The sequence below is a fragment of the Haliotis rubra genome, unplaced genomic scaffold (genome assembly GCF_003918875.1).
Source record: "Haliotis rubra isolate DU_JTF1 unplaced genomic scaffold, ASM391887v1 Scf1230, whole genome shotgun sequence".
Lineage (NCBI taxonomy): Eukaryota > Metazoa > Mollusca > Gastropoda > Lepetellida > Haliotidae > Haliotis > Haliotis rubra.
The window spans coordinates 210,215-222,746 of NW_025765149.1; positions in this window are offsets into that span (position 1 = coordinate 210,215).

Consider the following 12,532-nt stretch of genomic DNA (forward strand, 5'->3'; position numbering starts at 1 on the left):
GTGTACCCGGTGTGCCCTCGTTACAAGAATGTCGTCGGATTTCGCAATCTTTGTAAATTCTCAACATATTTTCTGATTTATCCTGTTTTGCTCTTTGCTCGGTTGTACATGAAACACGAGATATATTTGCCTTGATCAAGAACATAACTTTTCAAGTTGATGTTGGTCGGTTTGAACGGTCGGTGAGGTAGCCTAGTAGTTAAAGTGTCCGTACATGTCAAGGAGATGATGTCAGGTGTATATTAGCAATAATACAACCTTGAAGTGGGCGCACTGTAGACATTGATAAAACTACTAAAGTACTGTCGGAAATTGAAAACAAACTGTTTTTAGGCTGTTACTCTGTATCCCTAAAATTGACAAATTTACAAATAGCATATATCGAAATTACCCACATCGGCCCAACTGGGCATTCAGTGGGATGCGTAATAGGATATCCATAAAACCATGTTAACTCGTAAATACGGAAGCGTCCTAGTGTCACAGTCTGAATTTTTTTTATCACCTAATTAGGACTTAGTATCTCCTAATTAGGACTTAGCTATCTCCTAATTAGGAGATACTATCTCCTAATTAGGAGTGACTATCTCCTAATTAGGTGATACTATCTCCTAATTAGGAGATAAAAAAATTCAGACTGTGGCACTAGGACGCTTCCGTACGTAAAATCGGGCAAAACTTGGAAAAAATACGAATAGATGCTTAGAACAATAGATCGGACTATAGATGGCAATTAGGTCGCTCAGCCAGGTATGACGACGGACCGTCGACTCACCTGGCATGAAATGCACGTCCTGCTTACATGCACAAGGGTCATCTCAAAGATATGTTATGTTTTTTTTTCATGTGTGTTGAATATGTCTCATCTATTGATCATAAAGTTTATGTTGAGATACATAAAAGGGTATGATACTCATGGAAAAGCTTAAATCAGCCATCGTATTAAATGTCTCAAAATATATAGGTGGCATGACCACCCGAAGATCGACAGGACTGGATATTATTTGTAAACTGTTATGACATGCCGTTTGCTTCCCAGTTTAATTCCCCCAAAAGATTATCGTATCTCAGTTTATATCTCTATCCCCCAGCCCGACACCAACCACCGACACCCGTCATTGATTTGCTTTTGAGACGACACCTCCTACCGGTTTCTTTTTATGGCGATAGCGAGACTCCATGGCAGCTACATCCTTAATAGTTTCAGTATTAAAGTATTACTTTTTACGTCAGCTATCGTTGATAATGAAGCTAAGTTTAATTTCAAAATGGACATTTAAAAATTGTCCTTTGTGATATAATATCATCGCACACTAATTTGCATAAAGCCATGGCCAGTTCCAAATAAGTCGCATTTCTCATTCCTGCACTAATCTCTCCTTAGTTATAAATTAAGTCCTTTTTCTAAGTTTCCTATCTCCCTACCACTGAGACTGTAGTTAGGCCGAACTTTGTTTAACAGATATTTCACATTTACACATATTAACTACATAAATTGTAGACATCAATGCGAAAAAACAGTTTTTTTCTATTTCCGACAGTACTTTAGATATTTCAAATACATAAAGATAAAAGAGTGTACTTTGATAATTGAACGTAACAGAGCCTTCCTCGAGCAAACATCATGTTGAATACACATAACGTATAGATGATAAAATGTTTATCTTTTTAAAACTAATAGTGACAGCAGCCAATGTTACCACGTGGACGGTTCTTAGAAAATGCGCTTCAAATGTCACAGATGCTGATTCAAGGGAACATCATGGAGACAGTGTTATTAGTCGTCAGCGGCGTGCCCGCAGAATTTACAATATTAAGGCTTTCCGTGTAGTTTTCTGTGTTTTCCATCGTCTACCCACCCTGAACGTTCATTCCGACGTGAAAAAATAAACGTTTTTCTCAAACTTTCCAACCGCAGTTAAAATGTCTGCCCTGATCATCATGTGGTATATAATACTCTCACCTGTGTGCACTCATAAAAACACCAGGTCAGCTTGATATCTCTTCGTCTGAATTCTTTAGAGATGTTTCCCAGCAAAGCAATTTTATCTACATCATAAATTAGTTTAAAGAATGTTTGAAACTTTTTTATTCATGAAGCTTAAAGGCCACAGGCCCAATGAACATATAATTTACAATACATTAAAAAAGTATACACACACATACATAACATTATCATATTAAACAGCAAAAAATGCATAAAGACTTTTCCCAAGTGATCTAAATCTTAAAACGAGTTAAAAATAATTAGTAAAAAACATGGCTTCTTTCATTTTTATTCGTCTCTTGTTGGTTTTTGTTGGAAATGAGAAACGCTTAACGACATACGAATGGCAAAAATAAAAGTTTATATATATATGAGAATGCGAGACCACGGGATCTATACACATAGTCACCATTGACGCATTCTCTCACTTCCGATTTTCTACAGACCGTGAAAAAACACATCAAACGAAACAAATATCAAGCTAGATAACAGACTGTTGCAACCAGTAACAATTGAGTGTTAATTTTAATAAACTAAATAAATACTTAAACTATATACTGGGATGATCACTTGAGGAATACAGAGACTGGTGGTATTTTACGGGGATGTTGCCTCATGTCCAGAATCTTCAAAGATGACTCCTGCATTGGCGTTTCTTCCGGCTAGAGAGGTAACGTTTCCTTCAGGATTTCTTTCGAACATCACTCTCCTTTCGGAAAAAAACATATTGTTTGTTTAGTATCAATGTTTGACATTGCCGTTCGCCAGTTGGTAGAAGAATACAAAGAAAATCTTCGTTTTGACAAAACTGCCAATCCTGGTAAATATTTACATTATCGATTAAAGATTAAAACATTATAAGTGACTCTGTTATCTTACCCTATTGGTCCAATCAGAACTAGCGAGTGGCAGCTGATCAAGAACACAGTGGGTCGGAATGTTTTATGGATCTCCCTGTCCGCATGCTTTAACCCACTGGTAAAGTTGAAGGTGTAAAGATACATGCTGCCCTCGCCAGGAACTAACGCGTAAAGTACATCGTCTGAAAAAGTCGGTATATTGTAGCTTTAATATTTTGCCTCCAAAAGTAGAGAATTTTCCTATGACAGGAAATGCGCATGTTGAAATAACCAGTAGTGGTTATAGGCGAACCTGTTGGTACTGATGTCTGGCTTCAACACTCTTGGGTAATACGTAACTGGTGTATTAAATCAGTAACAACACTGTTTATATCTTTGTTGCTATTTGGATACGAAGAACCAATCTGAACTTACCAACAAATAATACAAAATTGAGGGGGACGTGTATTTCCATATAGAGAACACTTTTGTGTAACACCAACTAAACCGTATCGTTCAGTAGGACGCAACCAGCGATATAACTGACTACATACATACGAACGCACGCACGCGGCATAGCATAGCATAGCACAGCACAGCACAGCACAGCACAGCACAGCACAGCACAGCACAGCACAGCACAGCACAGCACAGCACAGCACAGCACAGCATAGCAGCATAGCATAGCATAGCACGCACGCAGGCAGGCAATAACGCACGCAGGCACGCACGCAGGCAGGCACACACTCACGCACACACACACGCACGCATACATACATACGTTGGTGTTCTGGTAACTTCAGATGTAATGTGAGATTAGACAAAAGAGTTAACTCCCCTTACACAAAATAACTTGTTCAAGTCTAAGTGTAGCACAACCCCAATTATAACACATCACTGTCCCTCATCGGCTATCCACATACATAATGCACCCCCATTTAGAACATTGGTACACAATAAATAACACTGTCACATGTATGCTGTAGACGTGAAGCCCATTTCTGGTGTCCCCCGCCGCGATATTGCTGGAATATTGCTAACAGCGGCGTAAAACTAAACTCACTCACTCACTATGATGTATACAACCAGTGTACATCATCTCCTCTCTACAATATTCACAATATGCTATGTACAAAATATAACTTGTTGCCAACGTTTTGACCAGGTTATTTCAATCAGGTATTATGTAAAATTATAAACACCCGATTTTTCAAAATTATCTCACTGTTGGTTTGTTTAATAAGTATGTTTTCATTTGATAATCAGAGGAGAAAGGTGATATGACACGACTGTGACATCATATGGATGTTATGGGACTCAACCAAACAAAAGTACTAGAATCTGTACTTTACTGACAAAATGTCATCCCAAAATATAACATGTGTTACATTTGACCACTTTCTAAATTACATTGTGTATTCAAAGGTGCTGAAGATGACACAGTGTGTGACACTGGACAGACTCCGGCTGACGTCACCGTGTATGACACTGATCTATAGACAGACTCCGGCTGACCTTACCTCTCTCGTCGTATGCAGGTAGCACGGGATACTGTCCTTGTACTCTTATCTTGCTGCACACTCGTCCCTTGTAATCCACTTCACCCATGTATGTACGTGAACCCCATGAGAAGGGAATATACAGCTTCCTGGTAAATGTCAACACTGGTGTTAATGCAAAATGTACAAGCATATCTTGTAGGGATTTAATAGGTCAGGTGTTTTCAAGGGGTTTTGGGTGAAACACGTGCGCCCTGTCTCTGCTGATTCTTGAACGTCGTAACTTTGTGATATGTTGATGTTAATCTGTTGCAGCCATCATATCGCTGGAATATTGCTGAGTGCGGCGTAAAACTCACTTACTCACTAATCTGTTGCAAGAGAGATTCAGCTTACAGAAAAAGGTGAAGATTATTCAGTTAGCGAATCTCTCAAAATTATTTGAAGCATTCATAAAATAGAATGATTTGATTTGTAATACGGCCTTGATTTGATCAAGGTCCTGACATCGCCTGTCCCATTGATCTGTATGACCCATATCAACTGATATCTCAATGTGATGATGTGTCAAGTGCAAGATGGATGAAAAGTGCCAAGTTTACACAAACCAATGGAAATAAGGCTTGGCCTGGAAACAAAGAGGACACAATGACATGGACATGGACTTACCCAATCCCCCTTTACTATATAAGTAGACCATTCTAAAAGTTTACAAGACACACGGTAAAAGAACTGCTTGAAGAAAATTGAAAGTTTACACTAACCAATGGAAATAAAGCTTGGGCTAGAAACAAGTCGGAACCAACGACATGAACATGGACCAATCTATATCTTTACACGATATGTGTTACAAAAAACTGCTTGAAGGACATTTATACATAGTTGGCTGGGCCAAGCCATCCTGGATGTTCAGAAATAACACCCCCCAATTGGGCCGTGATCTGGCTCTGGTCTGTCCTCTTCCTGTTCGACCTGATGAACAGTCACCCTCCCTTCTTCAGTAGAAGTCTCATTGCTACTTCTATATCTGGTGACGCGTCTTTAGTTGGCCTATCCACTGGGACCTCAGTTGGAACTGAAGGTTCTGAAGAACTAATTACTGATTCCTCATCAGAAATATCTTCATTAGATTCAACAGTCAGTTTCTTTTCTTGGTTTAGACACAGGTATTAACACTTGTCTTCAGGGTTTTAATCACTGGTGGCACTTTTAGCAAGCTGACAGCAGGATAGTACGATGCAACACTCTTTCCTTCCCCCTCCACTCCCCTTACCAACCTCAAAGATTGGTATTGATGAATTGGGAAGGTGCAGCACTATATATACATCTTCCTCCCAAATTATGCTTTCAATGAAAGGCAATAGTAATCTTCAGAAGAACTCGATCTCTTGGTTCCAACATTTGGTCATAATACGATTCTGTGAATCTATAGATGTTGATTCATGGCAGGTACTACACGACTGTAGGCATGGGCGATCTGCATTATGTGATGTAAAATTTCTCGCACTTCTCCGGGTTAATGATGGTGTATATTGCAGTTCACCTAAGGTATACGCCACATAGATGGAATATTGTTGAGTGCGGCTTAAAACTAAACTCACTCATCTAAGGTATACTATATCCACATGTAGTCCACACAGATGAAAGGATGTGCAACAACTAGGAGAAGTGGTAGTACAAACGTTAAGCACTAAGACCTTTTGAAATGGATTGAGTCACCACTGCAAGGTGAAATAGACACGGCTGCAATAACATGATATATAGATAATATTCCCCAGCGAAAGAAAACAAAAACAATGATAGATATAAGTAGAATCTAGTTTGCTACAAGTTCTAAAGCAGCAAAGCTAACAACTAGCTTACAAGGGAGTCAGCAGTTGAGCAACTACTGTTCTAATGACTAAAAATGCTGTCGCAACAAAACAACTGAATAAGATAAAATGGATGAATGGCTGTCTGACATAATTATTTACTAGGTGTTTTAAGTGTCCTCTATTATCCCTCAGAAGGAAATAACATGGCATGTATATACATACCTGTGGATCCTGTCGAGATCAACTTGCCCAAGTAAAATCATATTTAGAAGGATGGTCCTCAAGAAGTTTTTGTTCCCGAACACATCAACTTGTAACTGTAGTTTGCCTTTTTTCATCGCCGTGGTCACAACAAATATAAGACCAACCCCATCATCCACAGCCATGCAGCTATATCTTCCTCCTAGAAATGCCAATAAAAGGTAGCTATGACCGACATCTAACTCATTTTACATATGACTACAGTTATTCTGTCAGGGGCAAGTGTAGTAGTAATGTCACGATTCACCGAAGCGCCGATGCGTGATTCATTTGTTGAGTATCGATTCATATTTTGACATATATCGATTATTATTTTGATGTTGCACCGATATTTCAAATAGACCTTTCTTCTTAAACACAAATAGGACATTATTAAAACTGAACATAACAAACTTATAAGAGAAAACTGTGTTAAGATGAAACATGACTTGTGAGTGATATGTATCGTATCGTGACCTCAGTATCGAGATACGTATTGTATCGTGAGGCCACTGTATCGTGGCATCCCTAAATTGCATAGGCTGCCTGGGACAAGTACAAGCAGTGTTATTAAGCGAATGGCTCTGTAGTTTTAACTTCTGTCCAATATACAACATACACGGTTGTTGGTTATTAATAAATTGCTTGATGTAAGGCCACGATGGCCTTAAGAATCTATACACGTTGAACTTAATTAAGCATCACCTGTTAAAGAACACTGGTATGATCAGAAAGGTTTCAGAATTTTCATACTTCTAGAAGAGCAGTAAAGGATGCTTATCTGATGGACGATTGATTAATTGACGACATACAATCAACACAATGAAGACAATATGTAAATTTGTATGATCTGTACGTGACAAATTCCAACACTGCTGACTTGTGGAAAAGCGCCTCATTAGTATTGTCTTGTCACTGACAGGTAGTGACGGATGCCGCTGTTAGTATAGGTCCCTGGAAATCTACTGAGGTGTTCGACATCAGTATCTGGTTGATCCGCCACGTACATGGATGACCTTCACTCTTCTCCTCACGCCACCAGTGAGCATGCGTATACGTTTTCGAGGCAACTGACTTTAGTCCTTATGCAATACTGCCTCCATTTGCCTCCAACCTATTTACAGGACCAAGAATGTCCCGGATGTGCTCGATGATTAAGAATAACGAGGAACTCACAGGCATGATGTCGCCTAGCGCTGTCGTCCATCACCATGAGGCAGGTGGCCAATGGATGGTTATCAAATGAGGCACAATAACTTGATCACGAAGGTCCGTGATGTCGCGCCAGTCATTACGACTTCCCTTTCAGTCCTTAATGTCAAATTACAGTCATGGGAGACACTTACCCACACCACAACTGAAGCTCCACCAAAGGGAACAGGAGGATATATGTTCCTTAGCACATGCACAATGCTAAAGCGACTCCAAACTCTCAGACGACCATCCGTAACATGAAGCAATGACCTGCGTTCGTCTGACCAATGGATCCGTCTCCTGGTCCGATGATTTCAGCGTCGTCAAACAAAACACCTTTGATGTTCATGAGTCAGAGTTCGACGATGATGACCCTTTCGTGCCTTAGTCCAAGAGCCTTGAGACGGTATCACACGATTTTGGTTTACACACGTCTGTTGGACATTAAAGTCGGTTCAAACGAGTACCCGCGCGAAGGGTACACGCCTTACGTACCGGGCCAGATGTTCCGCTGGATAGGTCTTCCCTGGATTGCACCGGCCTTGGTCCCTGACAGCGCCTGTTGGTGTTTCCGGATAGGTATTTTGATGACAGAGCTGCAGGAACCAAGGTGACCCCGGTGGCCTTAATTGACATGCCAAGTACATGGATACCCACTATCTGCCATCTCAGTCCCAATGAAAGTCTTTTCATTATCACTGACGTTATTGCTTTTACCACTGCTCTTTAATACTGCAATTGAATTTTGCATGGCCACTTTAATGTGTTCTGTCATTTTAATTACTTAAGTAACAATAAGTAATGTGTACTGTATCTATAATAATTCTATATAAATATTATAATTCTATAATATAATTGTGAAAGATTCAGATTCATTTGTTGTTTGTTCGTTTGACACTGAATTGATCTAAATATAGATTTCCGGGTTGACGTATAGTTTTAATTGGGAATCTACTCCACACAATTGTCTTATTGTCAAGTATTTATGTTAAAAATGTTTTCCAATGCTGGCAGTAAACGAGGTGTCGTACGTTAACCGATTAAATAAGATCGATTCAACATCAGCTTTCTGTTTATAAATATATATGACTGCAAAGTAGATTAATTGTACAACTTCAACCAAAAGCAGAAACATGACTCGATGATCAGTGTTTTGGGTTTCTTGCAGTTGTTGTAGAATAATCAGAGTAATTACGTGCTTGTCCTTGTGCGAGAATCATTGTTGGCTGGGTAGGATTGCTGACACTGTAAGAGGTAATGTTGAAATCAGTACCATCTCTTATCATGAAATAGAGTCTCGAGGGGTTACCGCCACTTGCTATAAACCATGGTGTTTGCTTGAGTTGCAAACGGCTCCACGACTTTCCACTCGGTCCATACATATATAGATTAAAGTTGTCCAGAAGAAACATGGATGTTTTTATGTTGGTGTTGGTTCCACCTGAAAGTTACAAACAGTATTAAAGTGTTTTCATTCATTTGTATTTTTTTATCTTTGTGTATACTTGGAGTTTTCCTGTAGTGAAGTGACAGGTCGTCAACCGTGTGGATACGAGTGTGAGGGGTTGGATGAGTTTGTGTAGCTTTTTAAAATTGCTTTTGCCCGTTTGTGCATTGTGACGTATGTTTACCACCACGGCTTGCACTGTGACGTATGTTTACCATCACGTCTTGCATTATAACGTATGTTTACCGTCATGGCTTGCATTCTGATGTTTGCATTATGACTTATGTTTACCGTCATGACTTGTATTGTGACGTGTGTTTATCCTAAAGGTGGTCATCTAGCGTATTATGTCCATAATATCACGGTAATTAGCCGTGCATCATTCCTACGGTGGATGACATAGACAGGGTTCATCCTAACTTTGACACCAATAACGGCTTACGGGGTAATCTGACTCACTCACACGGGTGGTACAATGGACCAGGTTCAGTCAAACGACTGATCGTATTTAGGGCCTCGGGACAAATTGTATCACATTACTGATTTTCATTTAGACTTTCTTTTGAATTAAGAATCATATCAGCTAAATATAGGACATGTGTTTCAAATGGATACATAACATGTTTTATAGATAACGACTTCTTTGTATTCTATATACGATGTTTCAGAGCCAATTCATAGGTTGATGCTCTGAAACGTCGTATAAAGAATATACGTTGTTATTCATAAAAATGCCTTCTATTTGCCTCTCAAGAACTTCATGTGTCAATGCCAGACAATAATCACTTTCGACTATTTCCCGAAAAAGATAGCAGTAGGTGGCATGAGGAAAATGGCCGTTAAAGTTACTGAAACTACTACTCTCAAGCCCTATGCGGAAACGGTGTGCACGTCTTACAGACATACACACACGCACGCACACGCACACGCGCACTCACAAACATACACACGCAAGATTGAACATGCACACGAACACGCGCCTATTAGCAATATGTATTTTCATAAATAATACAACGAAAATATGTCGGAAAGGACTAAGGCATTCAGAAAACCTCCAAGTCATTTTTACTTAATTATACTGTGGTTGTATCATACGCTGCGCTTAAAGATAATACGTTCACTTACCAGGCACCGTTACCAATCTTGAATTCCGGGTTCTTATGGTCTTCAGTTGCCGACTGCAGCCAGGGAGAAGTGTCTAAGATAAGATACAAATATAATAAGGTGCATACAGTTTAAAGGGCAGTTCCAGCAATATGAAATTTCTTCAAAATCAAGTTCTTCTCAACTTCATGGGGAGACCCGTACAGACATTTCACCTACCTGAGCCCGGCAATTTTGGAGACATTATATGTTCAAATACATTTAGACTGAGAGAAGTCAAGAGCTAGTTAAAAATGTCAAAACACGTTTGTTTGCAAAACATCTAACATATCTGTTCCATACAACAACGAATCAACAAAATCGAACTAAAAACTCCTTTCTACAATCGTTGCTGAGTAATGGCCATAAATTGGTTTGCCAGTATGCCGTGGTACGACAGCCATATGGAAGTATGATTCGATCCTATTAAACAATTCTGTTTAACAGCATGGCGGGACGAAGTGGTCGTATCCCGTAATGACGTAAGCGTGTCTGGAACCTGTGTGGAGATGGGTCACCCGTATCCATCGGTCCTGTCGTTTATGCTCTGCACGTTGGCGATCGGCAACTTCATCATTGTTCTGAAAACTGCGCTGAAATGGTGTTTTGGTGGCAAAGGACACCCGCAGCCTGACGTTGAGACATTCCCCGACGGATCATACCTGTAGCCCCATGACGTTGAGAAATCCCCAACGGATCATATCTGCGGCGCCATGACGTTGCAACATCCCCAACAGATCATATCTGCGGCGCCATGACGTTGAGACATCCCCCACAGATCATACCTGTAGCCTCCAGACGTTGAGACATCCCCACGGATCATACCTGTAGCCCCATGACGTTGAGACATCCCCAACAGATCATATCTGCGGCGCCATGACGTTGAGACATCCCCAACAGATCATATCTGCGGCACCATGACGTTGAGACATCCCCAACAGATCATATCTGTAGCCCCATGACGTTGAGACATCCCCAACAGATCATATCTGTAGCCCCATGACGTTGAGACATCCCCACAGATCATATCTGCGGCGCCATGACGTTTGAGACATCCCCAGATCATCTGCGGCGCCATGACGTTGAGACATCCCCAACAGATCATATCTGCGGCGCCATGACGTTGAGACATCCCCAACAGATCATATCTGCGGCGCCATGACGTTGAGACATCCCCACAGATCATATCTGTAGCCCCATGACGTTGAGACATCCCCAACAGATCATACCTGTAGCCCCATGACGTTGAGACATCCCCACGGATCATACCTGTAGCCCCATGACGTTGAGACATCCCCCACAGATCATATCTGTAGCCCCATGACGTTGAGACATCCCCAACAGATCATATCTGCGGCCCCATGACGTTGAGACATCCCCAACAGATCATATCTGTAGCCCCATGACGTTGAGACATCCCCCACGGATCATATCTGTAGCCCCATGACGTTGAGACATCCCCACAGATCATATCTGTAGCGCCATGACGTTGAGACATCCCCCACGGATCATATCTGTAGCCCCATGACGTTGAGACATCCCCAACAGATCATATCTGCGGCGCCATGACGTTGAGACATCCCCACAGATCATATCTGTAGCCCCATGACGTTGAGACATCCCCACGGAACAGATCATATCTGTAGCCCCATGACGTTGAGACATCCCCCACGGATCATACCTGTAGCCCCATGACGTTGAGACATCCCCCACAGATCATATCTGCGGCCCCATGACGTTGAGACATCCCCAACAGATCATATCTGCGGCGCCATGACGTTGAGACATCCCCAACAGATCATATCTGTAGCCCCATGACGTTGAGACATCCCCACAGATCATATCTGCGGCGCCATGACGTTGAGACATCCCCCACAGATCATATCTGTAGCCCCATGACGTTGAGACATCCCCCACAGATCATATCTGTAGCCCCATGACGGCAGCCATGACGTTGAGACATCCCCAACAGATCATATCTGTAGCCCCATGACGTTGAGACATCCCCACAGATCATATCTGCGGCGCCATGACGTTGAGACATCCCCACGGATCATACCTGTAGCCCCATGACGTTGAGACATCCCCCACAGATCATACCTGTAGCCCCATGACGTTGAGACATCCCCAACAGATCATATCTGTAGCCCCATGACGTTGAGACATCCCCAACAGATCATATCTGTAGCCCCATGACGTTGAGACATCCCCCACAGATCATACCTGTAGCCCCATGACGTTGAGACATCCCCCACAGATCATACCTGTAGCCCCATGACGTTGAGACATCCCTCACAGATCATATCTGCGGCGCCATGACGTTGAGACATCCCCACAGATCATATCTGAGGAGCCATGACGTTGAGACA